The sequence below is a fragment of the Emys orbicularis genome, chromosome 2, assembly GCF_028017835.1.
Source record: "Emys orbicularis isolate rEmyOrb1 chromosome 2, rEmyOrb1.hap1, whole genome shotgun sequence".
In the NCBI taxonomy this organism is placed as follows: domain Eukaryota; kingdom Metazoa; phylum Chordata; order Testudines; family Emydidae; genus Emys; species Emys orbicularis.
Window position 1 is genome coordinate 246,512,019 of NC_088684.1, and position 12,105 is coordinate 246,524,123.

General features: G+C 34.3%; 1 protein-coding gene across 1 annotated transcript in view; it reads right to left on the reverse strand.

The window, feature by feature from the left end:
* Positions 1-12,105, reverse strand: part of PHF14 (PHD finger protein 14) — a 283,433-nt gene that overhangs the window by 93,178 nt on the left and 178,150 nt on the right. The window lies entirely within an intron of this gene.

Below are 12,105 nucleotides of genomic sequence, written 5' to 3' on the forward strand. Positions count from 1 at the left end.
TTTTAAATCGTGACTTTGTAACCAATAAATAAAATCTGCACAATAATGTGAGATTCTTTTAGTAAGAATTTGAAAAGGTCATTCAGTTAAAACATTTTGCTGTCATCTTTCATTTATAACTGACAAAAAGTGTACCCTGTACACATCATAATTCTGAGTTTATCAACAAGCTTTTTGATCATGTTTTGTGCCAGGTACAACCCACAGACAACAGTCTGAAATATCTATCATAACTATTCTTTGTTCAGACATTCTTAGTCTACTGCCACTGAAGAAGCATTTGCTATACTGCAGTGCTTAATGAAAGGAGTCTTACATCAGACAGTACAACAATATGCTCAAGAGGAAAAAAGAATTTAACAGCAAATAATGGAGATTCATACATCTTATTGAAGTGGTTGTCTTCATCACTTTTTTGCATAGACCCCATGATCTTTTGTTCAAACGGGAAAGCTTTTTGAAAACTAATTTTGTCTGATTCCTTTTATTTATTCCATTTAAGTGTCTCAAATGTTTGAATTAAAGCCTCATAAGCCAGGAAATCCACAAATAAGAAGCTAGCAAAGCAAATTTAAGAAACCCCCATACTGTAGCAAGGTGCAGAATGCAGAATTATTTTTTTAAAACATAAATGGCACAGTGTGCTACTTATCAGACCAAGAATAACAATATATTTTAATAAATTATTAACAGTACACAAAGCACATAACAAAAAGAGGATTAAACAAAAGGAATGCACTAAAATATTTGAAAAGGAAAACTCCATATAAAAATATAACCAATTTGGGATAGTATTTGGTTAACCTAAACAAGTATTTTTCTAGCATTACCGCAGAGGGTGCACATTCTGGAATTGTCTCCTTTTTTATGTAGTCATATAGAGCATGATCACTGGTACAGGTGAAATCTCTGTTCTGCCAAGATCCTTTATTAGTAATGCCTTTTTACACTATTGCCTACTTCCATATGGACACTCTGGGCACTAACAAGAGTTTTGCCTGCTTAAGGAATGCAAGACTGGGCCTAAAAGATATTTTTACATTGGCATACATCATAATGAAAGCAGTACCCTGCATAGCACTTACTATGTTAAACTGTATCTTTGCCTGATTGTAGTATAAGCCCTATGACTACAAAATAAAAACTTAACGGGGCTTTTAAAATCAATTCCATAATAAAAGATATTAAGAGCAGTATAATTATAACCATGTTGTAAACATTTTGTTTAGTCACTAGATAGATAATTATTAGTAGCATAACTAGAAATATAAACAATTAAAAAAATCTTGCAAAGGCATATTACCAAATAAATAAATAGAAGGGGGGCAGGATTGTTAATGATGAGAGATGGGAATATAAGAGCCTGGACTCCTGAATCCTTTTCCTGGCTTTGCAAATGATTTTTGTGACCTTCGATAAGTCACTTAACCTCCTTGTGCCTCAGTTTCTGCCTCTGAAAAGAAGTGTAATATTCCTAATCTATTTCACAGAAATGTCTTGAAGTTTATCTTGGAAACCCTTACACTTGTGAGCAGTGCCTACACACAAGTATTCTAACTGAATTCCTCCTTTCTGTCAAACATTTAGCGATCTTCCAATATGTAAATTATATTTTATCAGACTTCTTTTCAACTAATTTAATAAATACATTTCAAAAGGATTCTATTGGATCCTAAAATCTACAAATGTCAGAGTATTAGTCATTTCAGCACAACCTACACAGATTCTGTTAGCAGACTGTTTGTAATAGCACAGCAGTATGGGAGAATAGTTGTAACAGAAATGTTCTATTTAAAAGAAAACAATCTTTCCTCTTCAAAATCATGCTTTAAAATCTCTAATTTGGACGGAGGGGAAACATCTTTCATCCAGAATGCCCAATATTCTGATTTTACTTTAAGCCATGTTTCAAAAGTCATCCAGTAAATCTACATAAGGTGGGGTGAAATGACTATAACATTATGAGAGAAGCTACAGGTTGCAGGATCCTAAAGCCAAGTTTTGTTCTTGTAGTCAATTGAATTTTCTTTTCCCATCATTTTATTTTGTCTGTAAAGAACAATATTCTCATGTTTTTCTTGTATATGTATATACTAAATTAAAAACTTCAATATAAAAAAGTTTCCAGAGACTAAGTGTTTGTTTTTTTATTTAAATATATATACAAAACTGGTGAGAGCATGTGGATGATAAAATCATCCTCATCTACCACACACCGTTCAAATGTGAAAGTATCACGTGATGCATATTTACAAAATGATAACCATAAATTGTGAAACATTGCTTTTATATCTTTTTTATAAAAATATATTCTGGTACAGTAGAACCTAAATTTGATCTTTTAAAAATATGAATATAAAAGAGCTCCCTTAGTGAAAAAAGCATAGTAAAATGCTAAATGTACTGTGCAATGATAGGTAAATTAAAATAAATTTAGTTGTTTAAAAAAAGATGACCTGCTAGGCACAAAACTATGATTATCCCAATATCCTTTCCATTGATTCCAATGGGAATTTGACCATTGACTTCTATAGCAGCTGGACTAGACTCTACCAGTGTTAATATGGTGAGATGGTAGGATACAGTCTACATTTCTGGTACATTTCTGATAAAATGAAAGATCTACTAATGAGAATATTTTACTACTGGACCATCTGCCTGGCAGCACTGTTGTGTGATACTTTTTGGTGATTGAGCTTCAAATTCTTGGAGAAAAAGGGACAGCTCACACACATTTCAGCTCTGTAAAGAATACACTTGTTCCTCCTTGATGAATTATAGTCTAGCATTGGCACCAGCATTGGAGGAAACCTGGTCAGTTATCATATGCCTGTCAGTTAGGTTACAAAGACAACTGGCAAAATGAGTATTAAGGTCTGCAATATGAACCATATACTATGGTCTAGGGTCCTAGTCAAATGCGGAGATGGAAAACGTACTGTCAGATCCAGAAACAGAAACTAAACAAACTATAACATGACTTTAAAACTTTAAAGTTATGTGAATTTGTTGGTTGTGAAAGATGACAAGTTAATAGTCCAGGAACTTTGCAGTAGTCATGTTCACAGAACAGGTGGAGCATAGATACCAACAGTGCACGCTTCCCTACACTACCCGGAGAAATGTGCCTCAGACATGATCTTGTGGGAACTCTTTTAGAGGTGAATAGATAGTTATGTACTTGGCTTCTCTGCTAGGGTTATAAACAAGCTGGCTAGCACACGCTGCTTTCTATATATGTATAATATTGGTTTAGCAATGTATATCCTCCGTAGTTTAGACCGGGGTGTCCAACCTACGGCCCATCAGAGCATGTCATAAGGCCCAGGGCATTCTTCAACACAATATACTAAAGATTGATTCATTAGCGTTTTATCATCTTTACAGCATTTTAGTTTACACAAGTGTGTAAATAGACAACACTGTACTTAGAAACAACCTATATAAACACATACAAAACAAGCTGAACTTAAAATATAAATCAATACATGTGACTTTAAATCTTATTAAAATATATAGAAATCTATTTGGTTCACACAAGCTTGTGCTTAGGTGTATGTGGCCCTCCTGTGTAATAAGGTTGGGCACCGCTAGTTTAGACAAAATATTAACCATGTGCATCAACGGTAAAATTTTCCAAAACGGGCACCCAAATTTTCATCCCCCACTATTTGAGGATAATTTACTGGCCATTATATGCCAAAGTATGTGATCTACAGGTGCAATTAAGTACACAGGCATCTCAGTGGTCTAAGAGTTGTACCCAGAACTTTGTGAAAACAAAAAATGGAGATCCTTTAAGGGTAGACTAAAAAACAAGCTCCTGATGTTAAAATAGCTTTAACTGATATGGTGCTACCTACTATTGTCAATGCCTTTAACAAGATTCAAATCATGTTACATAACAAAATTAGGAAGTGCTTTGTTTTCCATTCCAAAAAGGAAGGCAGGTAATTAATTTTCTAATTTTACATGGAGAAAATACGGTAGATAAACTGAAGAAGGAAGGTGAAAATTTGTAGTAGTTAGATTAATAAGTTAAATAATAAAGGAAATGGTAGCAATTGAAAGGAAATATTGTTCATGTGTAAAAAATATAGAATGGAGGTCAAGAATCTCCTCACAGCAAGAGGCTGATTAGACAGTTCCATACCTGAAACACGTATGCTTTGTTCTTTATTAAAGTGATCTCCATCTGCTCATGCCCTTGGAATTTTTTGAGCAGTATAGCCTGCTGTGTTCAAGCTCCACATAACTCTGTATTTTTCCCCGTTCATAATTAACTAATTATGCTCTAATCAATAGTGTAGATCCTGATTTTACAATGTAAATCAGATAAATGAGATAATGGCTGGGGGTCAATCTCATTTTATTTACAAAGCTCAGCGCGCACATCCAATTTCATTACATCGCATCTACCTGCACAGGAGGGAATCTTATCAGCTGGCCTGCAGAAGTCTTAGAGTGAGTAGTGGGGAAAACGACCTGTGCTTTTATAAAGGAACAGTGGATGCAACGCATACCCATTACAGACACATTTGTAAGTCACCACAGTTAATATCATATAAATTTACAAAGAGCTGACTCAGGCAGAGTGAGAAAACCTATTTTGCATTCATAAGTCAGCAGTGCCCATCTATAGCTGTAAAAGTAATTACCTACAGTCCCTGAAACACAACATTAATAAGCTAATCTTTAAATTCAACTTCACATATATGCTTCAGAGACTACAGAAAATCTCTCTCACTTAAACGTGCACACCATTGCACATTTTCTACAATGTCATGCAAAAGGGTACCATGTTAAAAAAAATCGCAATTAACTTTAGAATATATATATATACATATTCATCTCTAAGGGTAAATCTGTTTTATGGGAAGAGGATATACAACATTGCTAGAGCACGAGACAAATCTTTTGCATTAGAAGGGGCCTATCATACAGTCGTTCCTCAGGCAAAATTCTAATAGATTCAGTCTAGAATTTTACAAACAATAAACTGTCAAGTAAATGACTAGCCTGAGCTGTACGTTCACTCCACCACCCATCAGTTCAGAACTACAACGCTCCTGCAATTCCAACACCAGGGGTGTATTTAACTATCTCACTATGCTGCCTGGATTTCCCTCTGCGTTGACTTATTCGGGCCCCATCTCCTAATTAGGCGTTCCTAATACTACACACACTGTGAAGGACAAACCGCCTTCGTCACCCACTAGGCTCTCCCACTTGCTGACTCAATATTTATCCTTAAATCCATGCCTGCCCAACACTGCTAGACCTCCCCTGAGTAGAGGCTCAAATGTGAACATGTGTACTACGTTTGTGATGTGCACAGAGACTAAACTAAAACTGACAGTTTTTCACTTATCTAAAGCTGAAGTTGAACCCAGAATCCAGAGATGAAAGGATAGTACCTTCTAGATTGCACTATCAAGCCGTATGTTTTCATTTTCCTTACCCAAAAAAGGACTCTGAGAAAAAATAAAATACTTTCATCATGCAATATTCATCGGGCATTCTGCTCTTTAGACAACCATCCCCCAGGCATCTACTGAAAAAATGTGGAAATATTTTCAATGCCTGCATTCCATAATCATTATATTGCATAATCATGCAACTCTACTTCATGGGTTCCAATTTAGGTAACATGCCCTTCTTTAAATAAATACAAATTATGGGTCAAACAAAAAAGAAAAGAAAAGATAGATTACACAACTCCAACTGAAAGTATACAGGCCATATCCTCAGCATCCCTTGGCCTCCTATCTACTGATCAGGCAGAAACCTGTCCCAATTAGGCAGCTGGGTATTGCCCTGGTTTAGAGTAATCCCTGAATGGTGTAAAACTAGCACAGCTAGCTTTACATTACCTGCCCCTCTCCCTCTACCGTCCCAGTGTAAAGGAAAAGTGGTGTCCAAAGTGCCTTGCAGTCTAACCTGTACACCCATCCTCACCCACACACACCAAATGTATCACCATGGATTAGTAAAGGCTCTGAATTTTTGGCCGTAATTTCAATTTAAGATTAATAAGGTACACATAACTTTCTGTCTACACAATATTTCAAACCTATCACAACACACTTAAGGTATCAATTTTGGTTCTTTTTAAGGTGCCTATCACGATGGTGTTTAAGAGCTATATAATTGTCAATTATCTATACCACATAGGAGTAAATAGAAAACAAGCCTGCATCTATCAGGCATTTGTATAGTCAATTCCACTTAAAAATAAAGTTGTGTTTATAACCACGCATTTTAAAAGTAAACATCTAGAGGCAAAGTAAAATCATGCATTGACTACCTTAACACAATTTTGGAAAGATATATTTTGTATATTTATAATGTAAGACTCCCTAAACGGTCAGGGACACAAAAATCTCGTCTGCTCTATGAAATAAATGAACTCAAAGAAACTATTAAAAAGCATTTACAAATTAATATGTAGAAATATTAGCAGAAAACCTGCTTCAACATATATGCAAGTTAACAGCATCCTTCTAGGGCAGAAGTGTGTGTTCACTTTTGTTATGAGGCAGCTGTGGTACATCATAAACTGTGCAACACACTATGGGTTCCCAAAACAAATTATATAGGGAATTCCATAAGTACATGCACACACAAGGGGAATTAAATGCATAGATACAATGTATTTGTCTCTCTACAAGCATGTGTGTCTCAAATATACTGGGGTTATAAACTGTATATGATATATACCTACTGTATATGACCTGCTTTTATATTATTTTTAACCTAGATTGAGTAGTTCTATGAAGACAGGGTGCTAGAAAGATACATACTACATATTTTCCTTCTGGGAGACAGAGGAAAGGGTGGTTGTATTTTTGTTTGTTTTGTATCCATTAAAATTAGACTCTGGAAACTCTTGTTTGTTACAGACAAACTATGAGCAGGTACTGTACTAAATTACTTCTCCCGGTCCTAACCTGTAACATCCACACTACTCCAAAAGTTTGGGCATTTCAGGAGTTCAAACTATTGTAATCAACTGTACTCAATTGCCTGGTGGTTGTGAACTACTGTAAGTGCCCACTAAGGATTAGAAGATCACCACTGAACATTTCAAGATATGAAATATGCAATATTTTACCTGGGTTTCCAGAGAGGAAAGGCAAATGAAATAACTCACTACATGAGAGAGAGTTGTACACCTTACCAAAATAAAGCCCCCAAACAACACAGCTGACAAGAAAAGTCATTATTCTATCTTCCAATGTTTTCATGTTTGCTAATCACCAATACATTTTCCTCATTCCACGTGAGACTGGAGCATATATTTCAGTTAAGTCAGTGTTCGCTAGCTATAAAATGGTTGTAGTAAATAATGCTTAACAGAACAGTCATTTCATAAACATGTACCTGAGTATCTATAGTATTGACGATGCTGGACCAGTGGAGGATGATTGGTTTAATAGAGTACTGAATACATATTTTGGGGGAAGGACATCAATGGAAAAACACAGACAAAATTTACTGTCTCAAATTAAGAAATTTAAGTAATCTACCAATAACAAATGAAAATTTAAGGTAGCAAAAATTAAAACCAGGAAGTGGCACTCACTGTCTCACATTATGTCTTCAGAGAGAATGAAAGAATGCTGTACTGGGAACTGGAGGTGGTAACACAAAGGCTAATTATTAACCATATGTCACAGTACATTTTGTTTTCTAGTAAGATAATGTTAAAAAAAAAAAGTCATTAGTAATTCCTAGCCAGACATTAAGTGGGGCCTGCATCATACACGATGAATTTTTTTTCTACTAACATAATGGCTGGATGTAATTTTCTCTAGTCACCTGTGTTTCTGAATTCTCCAAGAGTTGAATCTAAACTCCGTCCTCTCTTATCTAAAATGGCCTTCTGACTTGAAAACTGGACTCCCCAAATACACATTTCTTCATTTAGGAGGAGCTTTGTGTGTGCCTTATGGCTAAAGAACATTTATAAAATGTTAAAAAGAAAATCTTCTTTTGACTTTTTTTTTTTCAAAACAGTACAACTTGTTAGACACATCAAGTTAATTTTATTGAACATAATATCCAAACATGAGATGCCCTAATAAGATATGACTTTTAAATTAGTATACACCAATTTGTATTTTTCTCCTATCACTTAATACAGCATGTATCTTTTTTCTTTTATGTTTAAAATTTATTTTCAACTAAAAATATACCTTGATAGATGACAAAAACCCCCACCATAGATCAAGAAGTTCCAAGATGATATGTCGCAAAGTTACAAGTATGATTACACTTGAACAGAGTTTTTTCCCAAGCAAGTTCAAGATGAAACAATGGAGATGTCTATATACTGCTGCTGTAGATTTAAGAACTTGATCAGTATAGTTTGTAGACCAAAATATTATGTCTGTATCTATCTGGAGGTACATGGACGTAGATGAAGATCTTTCAGATGGTATGCTGTGTGATCAGTTCTTCATTCATCTTATATGGCAGTTTCATATTTAAATTAGAAAAAACAAAATCAAAAACCAAAACATACCTTGACCTGAACACCACAGCAAAATTAATCCAAGTAAGACAACGTTCAAATTTTCCTGTTTGTCTCAGCAGTGATCCAGAAAGCATGGATATATTTCTGTTCACTCGAACATTTGAAAGCGGAAACAATTAGTTCATGCTAATAAACACAAAATCAATTCTTCTGCAGCAAGGCTATTATTTCAAAATGAGAAAGTGTCAAGTGTTTTACAGGTCTGTTATTGCCACTGTACTGAAATAATCCTTTTACATAAACTTCTATCGTATTCCACAACACAGTATTTATATAGGAATATTCTTATTAAACTGCATATTAGTAGAGCAGCAGACTGATGGCAAAGCGTTGATTTTTTTTTTAAAAGAAATCAATACCACCACAGAGGAACACACAGTATTTAAGTCCCATAGGTTTCTGTCACTCTTCAATGAATCCAAGCACCGTATATCATCATTTGTCAAGGAAGCACAGGGGAATAAGACATTACTTAACAGGACAATTCTGACACAACATATATCTGGTATTTTCCAACAATGGATATATCAAATGTTCCTGATTAGTGCAAAAAATGCAGACAAATTAACTGCCTTGTCAGTCCAAGTAACAAACCAATCAATTACATTCTAGCCAAACCTGACAAGCAAACTCAACTTTTTGTCACGATAAGCTTATGAAAAAGACAAGATAGCTGTTCTCCTTTACTTTATGTACTCTATTGAGAGTTTTCCACATTTTAAAATCACATTTCTAAAAGAGGTTTCCAGGATTGCCTCCGAGGATGAGCTGTGGTAGAGTTGTGTCTCATGAAGGGTATCTACACAGTAAAGTGATAAGAAAAGAATATTAACATTTAAGATCATAGCAGCTCTGCTCTGTGTCTTATGAAACATTTTAACACCACAGTAGATTTAAATAATATGTACGGTCAGATCCAAATAGATAGTTTAAGAGTAATGTCATACACATAAGCCTTTTTCTTTTCTAAGAGTCCAAACTTCAAACTGACTTGGGTTAAGTGTGGCATCCTTTTTGATTCTTTGCTCAGTGAAGTTCAAAAAGAAGAGAAGACTGCATAGGTTTCTGATCATAAAAGCAATGGCTTAGTTAAGACAGACAAACATGAACATGCAAGATAGCATTTTCCTCATAGGTGGAACTCTAAGCAATAATACATGACAGTGTGCAGATAAACCAGATGCTTACACTTCTTGGGTGCATTGTTGCAGTTGCATGTTTGTTTTATAGAAAAAGTATCAGAAAATAGGCTTATTTACTTAATTTTTACTAAACATCCACTCTCAAGACAGAACAAACCCTTTCTTTAAAAAATAATCACTTTCTATTCAGAATTTGAGGTACTTAAAGTACTTTTAGTATCTCTTTTAAAAAATACTGCTTACATTACAGGTAATTAAGTGGAAAATGAGTAAAAAATGAGATTGTGTCAAAGAAAAATTACCACTTAAAGAAACAAACAGGAATGGTGTTGCAGTTTTCTAGCACCAATGTTCATTTAATGTTAGATTTAGGGGTCCATTCCTTTGAAGAGCAGGGAAGTAACGTATGTAAATCCACTTCATTCCTCCCTTCTCCCTTCATCTTGATGAACTGAGACATGGTTAGATCCTTAAATTAGCTGCACTGAGCCACAATGATTTTACTATTTAATGAATTAAGTTTTAATAACGACTCTGCACATCATACGGTACTGATGTAAAGCCAAACCAAGGCCACTAAAGGAGTACTCTAAAGTCTAAAGGATCTGCGGAGCAGGTCCAGGAAGCCTAGAAAGAAAGTATATTTTAAATATGTTTTAAAAAAAAATCTATGTACACTGTTAAAAGGCACTGGGTGACAGATCTAAACAGCGTATGCCTAGGAATAGCAAGACAGCAATTCTGCAACATAATGAATGTTTGTTACATATACATTAACAAAGAAAACTATTCCATTTAAAAACAAGCTTTATACTGCCTACTCTCTAATTTAATATTTACAGTATTTCCAAAATTGGGCTATGTCAACATTTCTTTCACATCAAAAAGCCTCCACCTAATTTACTACAGGCTATTTAAGTAAACAATGGCTACTTATACATATAAGCAGCTCAAGCAACAATTGATTCATGTAAATGGAAGACAAAAAATATAACTGAGCAAACATACTAATGAGAACTCACGTTATCCACAAATAGCAATTGATTATCAACGTTACTGATTTGTGGAAACTCACAAAACATTTCTTCTGTGTCATTATTATTAAAACTCTTGTCCACGGCTTGCTCATGAGAAACAGGGTGGATAAAAATCAATAATTAAAAACAAATAATAAAAATCAGATTTTTTAAATTTAAATCAGATTTTAATATAAATTAAATACAGATTAATTTTTAAAATAAACCTATTTAAAATTAAATTTTAAATTTAACAGCCTATGTTAAGGGCTAAGCTTATTATAATCTATTAAAATCATTTAAATTAAATACAAAAAAAATATTAAGCAGTACATGTTTGCTGCCAAGTTTTAAAGAAAATCAGACCATTGATTTGGTGGAAGTACTAGAGTTTGCTGAGTGCTAAGCCAGCTTTTGACAGCAGTAGCATCATCTGCAGGTGCAGAGAGAATATTTTATTCATTTCAGTTTATTCAACTAGTTCAGTTCGATGACTAATTCATTCAAAAGTTAAGAAAGCAATTGGGAGTTGAAAAAACAGAAAAGCTTGTTTTTCCTCTTCCAATTTATGAGCAAACACTACGTCTGGGGGGTAAAATCTACTAGTTCTAAAATCTTGAAAGACAGTGTCCAGAAACAATCAGTTCAATAAACTAACTACAGATAATACTCCCTTTGTTTAATATATCAGTTAGCTTTAAATGAAAAACAAGTTTTGATAAATATTTTTTCTAATGTATCCAGCACATTTAAGGTAGTTTAATTTTTAAAAAATATTAAAATTCTGTTTTTGTGCATTTTAAGTAGCATTTGAATTTACATCCAGCTAGAGACTGACACGAATCACAAGTAAAAATTAATAATAATCTATTACTAAGAAACGCATCATTCACCATTTTCTAACAAGAAAAAATATCAATATTAAGAATCCGAATAAATGTAAGCTAAGGTTTATCACTGCTTTAATAAATATGTATAGATAGCAAAAAGAGGCACCAGATTTAGTGTAAAAAGCTATATTTAGCAGCAAATCAACCAGTTTTAATGGTTGCTCGCCAATGAGAACCATCCTTTCTTTAGGAAAATAATTCAAAAGTACAAATGCAAAACATGATTAAAATAGATTATTTAAATCCAGGTTCCTGCTTGCTGATTTAAATGATGATTAATTTAACCCTGACACTGAGTGATGTGATGACTCTTCCCTTTGCCTTTCCCCTTACAATTTCATCTATCCCCAACCCTTACTGATCCAAACAACTAGTCCTTTTCTCTTGTCCCCTCACTGGCTTCCTCTCACTTACTACATCAACTTCAAATCCTTGTCTTCCACTTCAAGGGCCCTACTTAATCTAGCCACCCTATACATTTCCAGTCTGAGCTCCTCCTTGTTGAGATTATCAAAGAT